Source organism: Meles meles, chromosome 16, assembly GCF_922984935.1.
Source record: "Meles meles chromosome 16, mMelMel3.1 paternal haplotype, whole genome shotgun sequence".
Classification (NCBI taxonomy): Eukaryota; Metazoa; Chordata; class Mammalia; order Carnivora; family Mustelidae; genus Meles; species Meles meles.
This window is the reverse complement of record NC_060081.1, coordinates 25053313-25069924: the sequence shown is the minus strand read 5'-3', so window position 1 is coordinate 25069924 and position 16612 is coordinate 25053313. Positions and strand designations below refer to the sequence as shown.

General features: G+C 41.8%; 1 protein-coding gene across 6 annotated transcripts in view; it reads left to right on the top strand.

Annotated features, from left to right (window-relative positions):
* The first annotated feature begins 6469 nt into the window (after positions 1-6469).
* PPM1B (protein phosphatase, Mg2+/Mn2+ dependent 1B) overlaps positions 6470-16612 on the top strand; it is a 93381-nt gene continuing 83238 nt past the window's right edge. For all 6 annotated transcript variants that reach the window (XM_045981807.1, XM_045981809.1, XM_045981808.1 and 3 more), the window contains exon 1: positions 6470-6897. The gene's annotated coding sequence lies outside the window, so the exon portion shown is untranslated. The remainder of the gene's footprint in view (positions 6898-16612) is intronic.

Here is a 16612-nt window from a genome sequence, read left to right as displayed (position 1 = left end):
GACGCTTGGTAAATTGGAGAACCTTTACTCTCAGAAACTCATAACATCACTGTGCTCTAAGTTGCAGGCCTCCCTTACAACTAGGGGTGGTCATGTGATTCCCTCATGCCCTACTGCCTTCAACTTAAGGCATCTTTTTTTTTTTTTTAAGATTTTATTTATTTGAGAGAGAGAGAGAGAGAATAAGAGAGACCGTGAGAGGGGAGAAGGTCAGAGGGAGAAGCAGACTCCCCACGGAGCTGGGAGTCCCATGGGAGACTCAGTCCCAGGACTCTGGGATCATGACCTGAGCTGAAGGGAGTGGGTTAACCAACTGAGCCACCCAGGTGCTGTCAACTTGGGCATCTTACCAGAAGCTGCAGTAACCATCCTGCAATCTTGGGGCAACAAGGTAATTGTAGAAGCACTGACCCTGACATCACTGCTCACCTCCAAACTTCTTGTTATGTGCAAGAAAATGGCACCCACACCCTGTACTTTAAGCCACTGCTTAGGTTTTCTGTCAGCCAAACATACTTCTCCTTTTATGACATGGTTTATTAAAAAAAAAAAAACAAAAAACAAACCCTCCCCTCATGATGATAAAAACTTTAAACAATATTTTAATGTTGAAATAAGTGTTAAATATGGAACAGAGGGCAACATTCTTATGGATTTTTAAGATAGTTTTTAGCCTGTGTGGCCTAATTCTTGCCGTATCCCAAATACGTTGGGATAAAAGGGCTTTCGTCCTGAAGAGCTCTCTGGAGCTGTTTGAGACAAACTTTTAATAGAAACTTTAAATGAAAGTTTTAAATGAAACCATGTTGTGGTTTCATTAAAATCAGGGTTGAGGCTTTCTAAGAAAGTGGTGGTGGTCAATGAAAAGGAAAATTTGCTTCCTCCTCTACTCACAGCACTTCTGACCTGGATATATGGGTTGTTTCCCTCACCTTAAGCAATTCTGACACCAACTACCTAGAGTTAGGGCTGGTCCCACAGGTTAAGGACTCGGTCCCACAGAACTGTCCCCACTTTCAGAGGCCAATCACAAGTCCCAGGTTGTGACCTGTTCTACGGACCACCCAGCTATAAATGGGGATTCCCACAACCCATTCTTCAGGGTTGATAATTTTTCTAGAACTGTTCACAGAACTCCAGAAAGCACTTTACTTACTATGATCAGTTTATATAAAGGATAGAACTTGGGAACAGCCAAATGGAAGAGATGCACAGGGTGTGTTACGTGGAATGAGGCATAGAGCTTCCCTGGCCTCACTGAGATCACAACCTTCTTAGCACCTCAGTGTGTATACCACCCCAGGAGTTCTCCAAACCCAGTCATGTAGGGTTTTTATGGGGGCTTCATTACAGAAGCATGACTGATTACATCATTGGCCACTGGTGATTAAGAACATTTCCATCTCCTTTGCCCTCCCCAGAAGTAGGGAGTGAGGCTGAAAGTTCTGACCTTCTCATTACATGCTTTCTTCCTCTGGCAAGCAGCCATCCTCTATGACTTCCTTCATCAGCATAACTTCAGGGGTTCAAAAAGGCTTCTTATGGGGCACCAGGCTGGCTCAGTGTAGAGCATGTGACTCTTGATCTCAGGGTCTTAACTTCAAGCCCCATGTTGGGCCTAGAGCTTACTTTAGAAAAAGGAGGCGCTTCTTACGAACAACAAAAATGCTCTCCTTACTCCTATCATGCACAAAATGATGAGGATTTTAGAAGCTCTCTGCCAGGAACTGGGATGAAGATTAAATATATATTTCTTATTATATCACAATATCATAGCTAATTAATTTCAAAGGCAGCAGTGCCTATCATTTGTCTGATTATTAGTACCTGATTCACAGCGAATGCTTAAGAAGTATTTGTAGAGTGGAAATGGTAAAAAAAAAATTTTTTTTATGAAGAACACAGGTTTATCAATGGAATATTTCTAGTGGTTAAGAGGGGGAGTGGATCAATCTGCAGAAATTGGACTACTTGAAGTTTGACACCCAAGCTCCCTGTCAGAGAGACCAAAATGGCCTGCACTTAACAGGCATATAAATATGCTGAATGTATATTTATATGCCTGTTACGTATATATAAATATACATATACTGTCACGTATATATAAATGTACGTGAACTTTCTCCTATGGGACATATACAAATTATGATTCAACTGTGACAGCCAATGTATTAGGTACTGTTGCATGCCACATCCTGTTTCATCTTTATAATAATTACATGAATTAGGCACAGTACTTCAGAGTATAGGCAGAGATTATCAAGTGTGGGTTTAGGTGTGGGTTTAGGACTCCAGCAAAACTGAGGCACCCCAAACTTGGAGACCACTGATACCTAACATCTTATTTAAAAAAGAAAACCAGGAGTGCCTAAGTGGTGGCTCAGTCAGTTGAGTTTCTGACCCTTGGTTTCAGCTTCATGTCGGGACCTTGAGATCATGACCTGAGTCGAAACCAAGAGTCTTCAACTGAGCCACCCAGGCACCCTCAAATAAATAAATCTTTTAAAGAAAAGATTATTTATTTTATTTGAGAGAAAGAGAGCGCACACATGCGGGGGGGAAGGGCAGAGGGAGGAATCTTCAAGCAGATCCCCTCTAAGCACAGAGCCCCGTGTGGGGCCCAATCTCGTGATCCTAGAGATCATGACCTGAGCAGAAACCAAGAGTCCACCGATCAACCCACTGAGCCACCTGGGTGCCCCAACAAATAAATCCTTAAAAAAAAAAAAAAATAGGGGCACCTTTGTGGCTCAGTCGGTAAACGTCTAACTCTTGGGTTTTAGCTGGGGTCATGATCTCAGGGTTGTGAGAGAGGGCTTCACATCAGGATCCGTGATTCTCTCTTTCCCTCTGTTCCCACCCCACTCGAGATCGTGTGTACTCTCTCTCAAATAAATAAATAAAATCTGAAAAAAATAAAAAGGAAAACTAGAGTATGAAAGCCAACACTGGAAAAATCAGGACTTTTTCTATATTATACTTAGTACTGTTTCCACTATCTTTTGGAAAGTGCTTTGCATTATTAAGAGCATCTAAAGCTCTTTACCTGGCTTCAGAAGATTTTGTGAGTCCTATTTACTGAACAATAAAACAAGACTCCGATGCTTAGCCTAGCTGCATTCACACAGTAATGGAGCCCCCTATGATGGTAGTCAATGTTTGTGATACATTGTATGTTTATGATGGCACACACCAATTTACCTTTTACATTTCTGAATTTTATTGGGCCTTCTTTATTAGTTTGGAGTGTTAATCAAATAAAGCACACCTAACACCTAAAGTTAACCTAAGTGTGTTTTGATCCCTATTGTATTCTTAGTCCCTAGAACAGTATTCAGTACATCTATATTTTTAGTGACTGAAAGAATGAATGATGTGCAATCATCAGCCTAATGATTGTGCTTTGTATTAGTTTCAGGGTCAACCAAGGGAAAGTGAGAAGGAAATCAGGCAGATCAAGAAACTTCTCTGATGGGGCACCTGGGTGGCTCAGTGGGTTAAGCTGCTGCCTTTGACTCAGGTCATGATCTCAGGGTCCTGGGATCGAGTCCCGCATCGGGCTCTCTGCTCAGCGGAGAGCCTGCTTCCCTTCCTCTCTCTCTGCCTGCCTCTCTGTGATTTCTCTCTGTGAAATAAATAAAATCTTAAAAAAAAAAAAAAAAAAAGAAACTTCTCTGATGCCCTACTGAGATTGCCCAAATTCTTAAGACCAGGTCCTACAACGTCTCCACTTTTATGATCTTTAGATTGCTATTTTGGAAGCTGGGATCCTAGACTCCTTTTGCCGTGTATAAAGTGTGTCAGACAAAGGAGAGTGATTTAAGGGAATGTATTCTATACGTTATTTAAAAAATATTTCCTAAGAACTGATACCGATAGTAAAGGGGACAGGAGAAAGGCATAGTCTAAAGGGCCTACTTGTTTTTCTTCTTTATTGTTTTTCCTCCCTGCATGACGAAGCGGGGAAACTAAATTTTAGTCTATGCTATCTCCATTACCTGTACTAGAGGATCTCAGTCATGGGTGTGAATAAAACGCATCTGGAGAATTTAGAAATTCACCTTCTTTTTTTTTTAATATTTTATTCATCTATTTGACAGAGAGAAATCACAAGTAGATAGAGAGGCAGGCAGAGAGAGAGAGAGAGAGAGGGAAGCAAGCTCCCCGCCGAGCAGAGAGCCCGATGCGGGACTAGATCCCAGGACCCTGAGATCATGACCTGAACCGAAGGCAGCGGCTTAACCCACTGAGCCACCCAGGCGCCCAGAAATTCACCTTTCTAAATTTTGTTTCGGGAGTCCCTGATATTACAGGTGTGAGTAGACCCAGGGATCTGCACCCTGGGTGATAATGGCGCTGGTAGTCCAGCCACCCTACTGTAAAAAAACCCACTATAGTTATGCAAATTTGGGGGCGGAGATTAAAAAAAAAATCTGAACCAAAATCATGTCTTTATACCTGCCATCCTCACCACGACCTCGCCAATTCCTAAATTTGCCCTTATTCCTAAAGCATCCACAGCCCCTAATCAGAATGGCACTCTGCTGGGTCTTAGCTTAACTTGTCTGTCCAAACCAGTTTACACAAAAGTGTGAATAAGATTTAACTCGTTTAGCAGGGCACTTTCAGGGGGGAAAAAAAAAAAGTATCCTAAGGTGTTAGAACACTTTCATTCTACTACAGTTTTGTTTCTTTGGCGGGGAATATATCTGCAATACCTGTTAGTCTAATTCGGTTGCTGACACTTCCCTGACTACTGAATTCGGTTGCTGTCCACTTCCCTGACTATTGAATCATTCCTTCTAGACTCATACTGTTCTTTGGGAAGCCTTCTTCGATAAACTTACCCACAGGGACAATCCTATATGTCACCACCGTCCATTGCATGTTTCAGTGGTAACACCTACCATCTTGCGGTGGGATTGCCTAATTTAGTTTTGTAGCTCCAGTTCCAGGAACAGTGCCTGCCAAATAGCAGGCGCTCAATAATTGTGGAACGAACGAATGAATGTCAAAGAGTAGGCCGAGAGTTTTAAAAACTAGTGTTGACTGGGGTACCTGAGTGGCTCAGTGGGTAAAGCCTCTGCCTTCAGCTCAGGTCAATATCTCAGGATCCAGGGATCGAGCACCACATCAGACTCTCTGCTTAGCAGGGAGCCTGCTTCCCCCTCTCTGCCTGCTTCTCTGCCTACTTGTTAACTCTCTCTCTGTCAAATAAATAAATAAATAAAAATAAAAAAAAATCAATGTTGACTAAGAAACAAAACACGGAAATGTCAAGGGCTGAATGCCAGGCGTTGCAGGCCTAGAAAGAATAAAAATAACCCCCAACAGCACAGCGTCCTCTTAAAGGGATCACCTGTTCCATTTTCTCACATCGCTTTCCAGCGTCTCCTGACACCCCAATTTCCCGCTCACTAACTCATTCCCTTCCCTACCGTGGACAGGTCAGGCAGGTAGCCTGGCTCAGCAGCTCTGATTGGTCGGCGATGATTTCATTGTTAAGACACATCCGGGCTTTTTCCCTCCCCGCAACACCTCCCCCAGAGCCCTGCGTTCCGAGCTTCCCTCTCCCGCGTTCGCCCCACCCGTTGGCTGAAGCAAAACAACTGCCTCTCCCCGGACCCCTTCTTATCCTTCCCTGCGCCATCCCTTCCCGTCTCTACGCCGAAGAGAGACGTTTATGTCCTCCAATGAGAGCCTAACAGGACTTTGTTAGCCAATCAGCAGCCAACCCCCTGCAACTCCGGGTGGGACTAGGCTTCCACACCTATAACCGGACAGCGCGTTGGCTCCTTTATGGCGCTTCTTTCACGAACGGCTTAGAGGTCAAAAATAAAGGGGCATGGCTCTCGTAGGACGGGAAGGATCCGCACACACTCTGGATTTGACCGTTTTCGAAGACTAGCCAATCGCTATTTGGATACTTCCCCGCCTTTTGCGCGTTCATTTGAAAAAAGCCAGTGTGACGGACTTGGAAATTGGTTCAGTGACGGACACGCACGGAAAGCCAATGATTAAGGGTTCGGGTCACCCTTTGGACCAATAAGAAAAGAGAATCGCTAGGGCTCGATCTTTGCGAGGCGGAGTGCAGGTGGGCGTTATTTGATTGATGGCGATCTCTACTTATGGCTGTTAGGGTGGGTTGGTCCCTAACGCCCAGAGGCGGGGCTGAGTGAAGTAAATGGTAATGAAGGGTTGGGTCTCACTCAGTGGGCGGTGTTTGATGGATAGTTGACCTTGCCAATTGAAGGTGGTCACTGATACCCAATGGGAAATTAGGGCCTGAGAGGCGGGGCATTATGGGCGGGGAAAGCTAAGTACCGAGGTACAGAGCAGCCGAAGTGGGCGGGAGGGTGGTGATTGACGGGCCTATTAGCCAACCGAATGTAGTGAGAGGCTGCACCGTCCCAATGGGTGGGAGCTGGGGGCGGGGCTCCCGAGGGGCGGGGAGAATAGGGTGCGGGGAGGGGGTTGCAGAAGGAGCGGAGCGGCTGCTGCTCAATGGCGGAAAAGCCGCCGGTGCTCTGACCGCCTGGTCCCCCTAGCACTTGCGGGGGAGTTTCCTGCCGGCGCGGCTGGAGTCTCTGTTTCTCAGGGTTCGGTGGCTGGAAGATGCTCCAGAGAGACGAGGCTGCGGCGGAGGAGGTGGCGGCGGCCGAATCGGCAACGGCGCTAGGGTGGAGAGAAGGCGGCAGCGGCGGCGGCGGCGGCGTGCGGGGCCCGACGGTGTAAACAGCCCCGGAGGCGGCGGAGGCGGTGGCCGAGACCCTGACGGGGAAGCGGCGGCTGTGGCAGGGTCGCGCCTCGGTCGGAAGCCCGAGCTGAGTGCATCAGGGGTTCTCTGCGGCGGGCGAGAGCGGACGCCCTAGACCTCGCTTCCCTCCCTCGCCCCAGGTAAGGCCGCTCGGCGCCCCGCCGCAGGGGAAACGGCTGGCGGGTACCGCCGAGCCCCGCACCGTTTTCGGGGTGCCGCCGGGCCACGGTTGCGGGCCCTGCTTGCCTTATCCTCGCCTCTTCTGCCGTGGAGCCTGGGGGAGCAGAACGCCAGGCCCGGCTCCTGGGTAGGCCCCTTCCCCAGCCGCCGCCTCCGCGCTCGGCCGAGTCTGGGAGAGGCTCGGGGCAGGGAATTTTACTTTGCTCCAGCGCCTGGATGTAAACTGCTTTCCCCTGTTCTCTTCTCCGGTCCGCGAGCATCTCTTTGAAACCGAAACACCGGGGCTATCCCAGGCCTTAACTCATCCCTTCCTGGATCGTGCTTATTCGAAAACCTTACCTTTCCCATTTGTTTCCTCATCAGTTTCTGCCCCCCTCTGCGCTCCACTTCACTTCCTTGTTAAATCTTCTTTCTCGCTCTTCTGTCTGTGCGTCTCACCACCACCTTCCTTCCTAGTGGCTTTAAATCGCTTCTTTTCTTAGCCGACTCCGAGCTTCTCTTCTCTTTCTTCTCTCCAGCGATCCTTTCCGGATGTCATTCTTTTTAACAGAGAAGTTTTTAAATGAAACTTCTACCGCCAACAATCCAAATCTTCCAGACACCCTTCAAGAGTAGACTAACCAGCTTTTTGCTGCAGATCAGTTTTTTTTTTAAACTGAGCGTAATATCCTTAAAAACAAAAACAAAAACAAAAACAAAAAAAAGAAAGAAAGAAAGAAAGAAAAGAAAAAACAAAACAACAAAAAAACCAGGTTGTGTTCTTGAACGTCAGATGTGAAGATGACACCGAGGTAATTTTAAAAACGAGGGGCTCAGTGAATGTTGAAAATAGTTATTTCATTTTTTAAGGTGCCTGACCTCTAATGTCGGATTTAGCAGATGTAGAACATTTGCCCATCTTATTTGGCAAAACTGCTTCTTAAAGCATTTGATAGCTGGCCCAGATTCATCTCTATTCAAGTCGGCTTAAAAACAACGTGAAAACTTTAAAAAGAAGATATTTTATGAACTAACTAGGAAGCTGTTCTCATGAAGTCACAGTTAAAGACCTTTTAAAATAGGCTCCACATGTTTAATGTATCAAAATAAAGTTGGCAGGAGTCTTGTAAAAGGATTATTTAGGAATTTGAGTAGTCTTAGTGATATGTAGCTATTTTGGGAAAAACATTCTTTTTCTGTTAACAAACGTTTACAACTGTGATGTGAGAATTACTGAGGTTTATTGTGGGATTAACACAGGAACTCACTTTATTTGAGCTACTGCATGGATGTAGAAGTGGTAGATTGTTCGGGTCAGATAGTGTAAGTCCGTATGTTCTGGGAGGTGGAGAAACATGCCATCCACACTGAATGTTAATGGACATTATTTCATTTACTTTCTCTGTTGTGCAATAGCAAAGTTCCTAGTGTTGGCCTCCTTTTTAATAGAGCATTTCTAAATAGAGACAGGTTATTCTAATTATTATAGTCTTTTCCAAGTGTACAGGCTTTAAAAAATACGAAGTTAAACTATTAAAATGGAAATTTTTAAATGTTTTTGTAGGCTTCCTGAATGGGCAGTGTGTTGTTTCAATTGAACTTTTAAAATTTAGTATTTAGGACAGTTTTTTTTAGTCAACTTTATTTTTCAGGATAATTCTGATTTTTACTGTGCTTTTTTGTTTCTGAGTTATTTTCTTTTAATGGTGTTTGTGTTTTTCCCTTTCATTTAGTTTTACTCTCATAAAGTCTTAACACAGTTTCTACAGTAGCTCTCTGTGTTGCTTTATCAACACGAAATAGTATTTTTAATGTGATCTTTCATACCCGTTAGTTAAGATCTCCCATTTTTTGTACATTATCCTTTGAATTTCTTTATGTTGTAATTATTCTCTTAGAAGTGACCAGTGAAGCTTTCAACACCTGTTTTCTCATACCGGGTGTCTGATTTCTGTGAAGACCCCAGGAATGGGTGAAAGCTTTTAAAGTTTGTGTGATAGTCGTGGCAGTAAATATTATTTTATGTAAGTAATTAACATGTTCTAATTACCAAATCCCTTAAGATTACATCATCTGAAGGAATGGTATGTCTAAATAGCTGTGCTTCTAAGAATATCTGATTCACAAGTTAAAAAGTTCAGAAAAAGTAGTTTTCTCGTGAAAATTTATTTTCCTATCATGTACATTTTTTACGAAGTCTTTTGAATTAAAATTTGATGCCGATAGGTTCTTGGCACTCTTGAAAGTGTAGAATTTGCCATAGTGTAGTTCAGTGATTGTGGAGATGGATTACAATTGTTTTGCCATTGGCTCAGTTTTTAAACATGCCCTTGTAAATGAGTTGGTAAACATTTCTTTTATTACACATGATACTGACAGTGAATCCCCTCCCATTGCTTTAGTTACACATATTATCTACATTGTATGAAAACTTGCATGTTACATGTAACTATTTTAAAGTATCTTGTGACGTTACCTAGGCTAAAAGTAGTAAAATAGTATAATTTTAACTCCATAGTAGTCTTTCATAAGACGTGTAAGTGCTCTTTCATAAGATAAAGTGAATAAAATTAACTTACTAAAATATAACGTATTTTACTTTTTCTGTGAGCTACGCCTTTCACAGTTCACTGATTTTAAGAAAAAGTTAGTTGGGAAACAACTGACAGTGTCAGAGTTAGTATAAACTTTATAAATTCCAGAATTTGAATAACAAAATTTATTCAAGTAATACTAAACATAAAATATAAAATTATGGTTAGTGGTAAGATAATTTGGGGGAATATGGGTACTGCTGGATATCCATTGTGTTTTTTTCTACATTATATTTGAGTCTTCCTACTTTTTTCCTAGCTAATTTCAGAATTTGGGTTGAAACCAAATAATGTCTTAGTAGCTTTAAAGTTTTATGGTAGAAATATACTTTATGTATTATATCAGTGGTATTGCAGATTAAGGGAATTGACTGTCTAGGAGGTAAAATTCTCAGATACGAGGTAGACCCTGGAAATGTAATCTGACTACTTTCCATCCCACTGTTTTGTACTCAGACTAAATGCTGAAGGGAAATAGGGTAGATTTGGGGAATATTGATTTTTGTAGTTTTTGCTTGACTTTAAAATTTATAAAATGACAGGGTCTGTCATCGTCTAGCAACTGATCTAACAAGTATAGGTGAAGAAAAAAGTTCTTCATAATCTTTGTTTTATCCTCATTTCTGTTGATGATACTTGTTTATAACAAAATACTGATTTAAAAGAAAATAACTTGATCTTCTAGAGTAATTTAAGTATGCTAATATCTCTGATTAGCCATTTTGAAATCTTTTTTCAAATGAAACATTTTAATGTGGTTTAACTTCTTTGGGGAGACTGGACTTGAGTTACACTTTTTTTTTTTTTTTGGTAAAGATTTTATTTATTTGACGGAGACAAAGAGAGGGAGCACGAGCAGCGGGGAATGGGAGAGGGAGAAGCAGGCCTCTCGCTGAGCAGTGACCTCAGGGCTGGCCCAGAGCTCAGTGTGGGGCTGGATCTCAGGACCACCTGAGTCGAAGGCAGATGCTTGACAGCTGAGGCACCCAGGTGTCCCTGACTTACACTTTTCAGTGTTTAAGCTATATCCTCTCTTCCCCCAAAGAAAACCACCATTTAGACTAACGAGTTATTTGATCAGGTAGTTGAATCAATATTATGATATTATCAATATTATGATAAAAGGGCGCCTGGGTGGCTCAGTGGGTTAAGCCTCTGCCTTCTGCTCAGGTCATGATCTCAGGGTCCCGGGATCCAGCCCCACATCGGCTGTCAGCTCGGCGGGAAGCCTGCTTCCCCTTCTCCCTCTGCCTACTTGTGATCTCTCTCTCTCTCTCTCTGTCAAATAAATACAGTCTTTTTTTTTTTTTTTAAAGGATTTTATTTATTTGACAGAGATCACAGGTAAGCAGAGAGGCAGGCAGAGAGAGGAGGGGAAACAGGCCAAGCCGAGAGCCGATGTGGGGCTCGATTCCAGGACCCCGAGATCATGACCCGAGCTGAAGGCAGAGGCTTATTAACCCACTAAGCCATCCAGGTGCCCCAAATAAATACAATCTTTAAAAATAAAAGTCTTTACTAAATTCATGATGGGATGAATTTTCCAAAAGTGTAGTCTATATACAGTAGTTAAATTTCTCAGATTTTATAAAAATCATGAAATTTTGTTTTTAGCATCATCTAGCTGCCTGGAAAACAAATACCATAAGATAGCTCATTCTTTTTTTTTTTTTTTTTTTTTTTTAATTTTCATTCAAACTTCTTGGTGTGTTATTTCTCCCTTTCAGTTTAATGTTAATAAACATTTTGCTCTGGATTATGGTAAGTCATGACATAGAGGAGTTCTCGAGTAAATATTTTTCTTTTTTAGCTACAGCTGACTTGTGACTACATCTACAATATCTTATTTTCTTGGCATGACATATACCTTTTATAGTGATACCCTTTGTATGTTATAACTTATTTAACTTTAAGAATCCAGTAGTTTAGGGGTGCCTGCATAGCTCAGTTGTTAAGCGTCTGCCTTTGGCTTGGGTCAGGATCTCAGGGCCCTGGGATGACTCCGCATCGGGCTTCCTGCTTGGCAGTAAGCCTGTTTCTACCTCTTCCACTCCCCCTGCTTGTGTTCCCTCTTTCACTGTGTCTCCCATTGTCAAATAAATAAATAAAGCCTTTAAAAAAAAGAACCTCATAGTTTAACAGTCACTTGGTGGTATTTTTTTTTTATCAAAGATTTTATTTATTTGATATATGTAAAGAGAGATCACAAGTAGATAGAGAGGCAAGTAGAGAGAGAGGGGGAAGCAGGCTCCCCGCTGAGCAGAGAGACCGATGTGGGGCTTGATCCCAGGACCCTGAGATCATGACCCAAGCCAAAGGCAGAGGCTTAACCCACTGAGCCACCCAGGCGCCCCGTCAGTTGGTGGTATTTTTTTTTTTTTTTAAAGATTTTTTATTTATTAATTTTGACAGAGAGAGATCACAAGTAGGCAGAGAGGCAGGCAGAGAGAGTGAGAGGGAAGCAGGCTCCCTTCAGTGCAGAGAGCCCGACGTGGGACTCGATCCCAGGACCCTGAGATCATGACCTGAGCCGAAGGCAGCGGCTTAAACCACTGAGCCACCCAGGCGCCCCAGTTGGTGGTATTTTAACTTGTTCATATATTTAGACAAATTTAACATAGTTTGTAACATTTAAAGCACAGTTTACCAATTTGAAACTTTTTTCATTTACTCGTTTAATATTAATTTACTAAAAATGGACTCAGGTTTCTCTCTCTCTCTCCCCTTTTTTTTTTTGGTTTTTGGAATATGTTGAAATATCAGTATGAAATTACTGGCTTTAAATTGATATCTTTCTGAAAATTAAAGACCTCCAAGTTTGGAAACACAACCCTTGTTGGAAAATTTGTTTTACATTTCCTTTGAACGAAAGAAGACTATTAAATACATGGCCTGATATTTAGAGGAGAGAAAGAGATGAACCTTGGAAGACTTTAAAGGAACTTGTCTCACTTTTAGAGATTGGACCAATTATTGGCAGGGGTATAGTCAGGATAAAGACCTGTGTGTAGTGTTGCTGTGCTTTTTGTCTACATAGAGTAGCCCCCACTTCAAAATAGGTTGTGTAGGTTAAGTGCATTTGTGTGCCAGAAACATGAAAAATCTTTTCCTTTGTGGGAAACTATTTTTTAAATGTGGTTATTATTAGGTATAATCAAGTGTGTAATATAAAAAGAAACTAAGTGAATAGGTTTTTGTTTTGTTTTGTTTTGATAAATAGTGTAGACCTGAGAAGCAGGTTTGATAAAAGATAGAGTAATTTGTGAAGTTCTGAAGGATTTCAAAACACTTTATTTTTTTTTTAATTTTTTAAAGAATTTATTTATTTATTTGACAGAGAGAGATCACAAGTAAGGAGAGAGGCAGGTGAGAGAGAGAGAGAGAGAGGGGAGGAAGCAGGCTCCCTCCCGAGCAGAGAGCCCGATGTGGGGCTCGATCCCAGGACCCTGAGGTCATGACCTGAGCCAAAGGCAGAGGCTTAACCCACTGGGGCCACCCAGGTGCCCTCAAAACACTTTAAACCTTGAGAGTGATGTCAGTGATTCTTAAGTCTAACTGCATTTTATTTTCTTGGTGTAGGTATGTATAAGTGCACTTTTAACATGGAAAAGGGATAGTTAATAGGTGTCCTTAGAAGTAGGGGAATCTAAGAATGTCCTTACCACTATGGATACTTACCCTCTCTTGGGAAATAATGTTTCTCTTTGCCCTCTTCTCATTAAAGCATTCAATTCTGAGTTAATGAACTGGTATTATCTATAAAATACAGGTGACCCTTCTTCTTTGTCCCTTACAAAGAGGAAATAATGAACTCAAAGCAACCCTAAATGATCAAGTTCAGATATGAGCAACTTTTACTTACTGTAGGCTACCAGCCCACTGAGAGATAAAGAATTTCACGTATTTAATAGTAATCGTATTTAGTCTGTAGCCACCCCATCCTCAGCCATTATTTTGGCATTCCCCGAGTGCCTTCTAACATGCAAGGCACCATTCATGGCTGAAGACTGAACAAAACAGACAAAAATCCCTGCCCTCATAGGTTTTATATTCTGATAGCAAACACACTGCCTCAGTTTACAACTGTGCTCCCTTTATGGATGACTGAAATCAGGAGTGGACAGTTTGGGATGTATGGTGTTTTCTATACTACACTTAGACGCTGTGATTAGAGCTTTACTTTTTTTTTTGTTTTTTTTTTTTTAAGTAAGCTCTGCATGCAACGTGGGGCATGAACTCACTGCCCCGAGCTCAACAGTCATGTGCGCCACTGACTGAGTCAGTTGAGAGACCCTAGAGCTTTACTATTTATTTATTTTTAAGTAGGCTCTCCCTGCCCAGTGTGGGGCTTGAACTCATAGCCTTGAGATCAAGAGTCAGACACTTAATGACTGAGCCACACAGGCGCACAGAGCATTACTATTTTTTCTTTTTTTAAAGATTTTATGTATTTATTTGACAGGCAGTGAAAGAGGGAACACAACCAGGCGGAGAGGGAGAAGCAGGCTTCCTGCAGAGCAGGGAGCCTGATGTGGGGCTTGAACCCAGGACCCTGGGATCACGACCTGAGCTGAAGAGAGACACTTAACAACTGAGACACCCAAGTGCCCCCAGCATTACTCCATTTTTAACAAAAGAGAGGGAAGAAAAATAAAAGAGGGAAGAAGAGTTTTTCTGTAATTAGACAAAAAGTGATACATGGAAAGTGGAAGTAGGAAGGGGGAAATAATTGTTGTACCTAAGATTAAAAGGTGAGCCAAAGAGAGGAAAGCAATCCCTGTATGAGGCATGAGGAAAGCTAGGGCCTTCAGGTATTACCCATTTACTGCCCATGCTTGGATAGATGAGTTCCTAGACAGGAAAATGGGAGAAGGTAGGATAATGGGAGCAGGGTAAACAGGACTTTTAACAGAAAGACTGGTTTACGTACCTTGGGATGCACATATAAAATGTATGTTGTCATCTGTGTTCAGAAAAAACACTGTTGCTGTGTGTGTTCATTTGTGAGTGTAACTGAAAGATTAGTGAATGGCCATTAGTGTCTGGAAATACTGTCACTGATTTGTGACTGCTACTTCTGTTTTCTGGTTATTTGACAGTTCTGTTGAAGAAAGCTGATAGAGCCAGTCTGTCTGAGTTTATTATGCTAAAATTGGTCTGTATGTTTGTTACCGCTTCCCTTAATTCTGGGGCTGTGGTGTGTAACTTGAAGTTGTGCCTTTGTTTCCCCTGCGTTGTAAATTTCTATATGAGGGTGTCTTATTGCATGATACGAAGCAGATGCTTATTTTTCTACTGTGTGTTATGTACCTTTCCTAGTGATGATCCAGTTTGGTAAAAATGTCTCTTCCTGAGTTTACACAAACATTGCGCATTTAAGATAAGCATGAGAGATCTTTGATCTTTGTTTTTATCTTAATACATAATGGTCTTTTGCTTTCATTTGTGAGGCATTGAGTCAGACTCTCATGTGATCTTGCTTGCTGCAGTGAATTGAGATTTTTTTATCTTAAAGCAAATCAACTTGTGTGTATTTCAGCGACTCGATATAAAAATAAACACTGGTTCCATTCATGACCTAAGAGACTTCATTTTTAGGATCCAAATGAAGCCTTCATATTACTAGTTTCGCTTTAAATATGTTTTTTTGTGATTTATCACTTTTTTATCAAAGTGCTGATGTGCTGAAGAATTTGAACTGGTTTTTTTTTTTTTGAAGATTTTGTTTATTTTAGAGAGTGTGAGTGGGGGAGGGGCAGAGGGAGAGGTAAAGTATCTCAGGCAGACTCCAAGCAGCATGCAGAGCCTGAGCCCATCGTGGGGCTTGATCCCACGACCCTGAGATCATGACCAGAGCCAAAACCAAGAGTCATTCGCTCAATTGACTGAGCCACACAGGCGTCCCAGAATTTGAACTTTTTGAATATATATTAAATTTAGTGCTGTCAGACCAGGTTCACCAAGCTGTACAGCATTTTAGATCAGAAAACAAAACAAAGCCTTACTTGATGTCTTAAATTATCTCTTGTAACTGGTTTCATTTCTATAGTACAGAATTTTATTAAAGCTTTGTGGTTGTAGGTCCTAAATGCAAGGAAACTGAGTTTAATTTCTTGCTATTCTTCTGTTCTCAAGTGTTTTGAAGCAAAATGTGAAAGTGAAATGGTAACTTTTGCCTTAATATATAATAGTTTTCAGTTATACTCTTCTTTTTTTGTTCTATGCCTCTAACTCTGCTTTGTGAGGGAAGTAGAAGTTTGGGAGGATTAGTGAGGATTTAGATTGCATTATTGCTCTTATCCAACATCTTGAGTCTTTTTCTCAGTGATAGGTTTGTGTTTTAGTTCAGCATATTTGCTCTTCTCTTGTGCTTTTGGTTTGTGTTGCCTTTTCTGCCTCTGTGATTTCCTTTCTTTCTTTCTTTTTTTTTTTTTTTGTTTAAAGATTTTATTTATTTGACAGATCACAAGTAGGCAGAGAGACAGGCAGAGAGAGAGGAGGAAGCAGGCTCCCTGTGGAACAGAGACCCGAAGTGGGGCTCGATCTCAGGACCCCGAGATCATGACCTGAGCGGAAGGCAGAGGTCCAACCCACTGAGCCACCCAGACGCCCCTGTCTGTGATTTCTTGATTATGTATTTAACTATAGGGTGGTGACCAGGTCTGGAAGCACAGATACACAGACAATAAATGGTTTATTGATATTCCAGTACAGAATGTTAAAGTAATATCTGTGTTTTAGGACTTTCTGATCACCCTGCAGACTGGAATTCTTGTAGGTGGGTCTTTTGTTTCTGTTCAGGCATATATTGCATGGGTAAATTATGGAGTCCAGTGTAAGATATATTCTGAATAGAAAAGAGAAGCGATGCGTAGTTAATTTTAGAGCGCTAGCTGGAATAACATTGACTCTGCATTTTTACGAGGACTGAAAGCAATCTAACAAAGATAAGTCTGAGATTTAATTCGTTGTCAGATATTTTTGCTAACAGTTTGGGAGATGCTATATAGCAGTAGCTTCAGGAGTATACCAAATGAAAAATGGCCAGAGGAGTCGGCCAAATGGTCATGACATTAGGAGAATATGTGTTTAGGCTGTAACT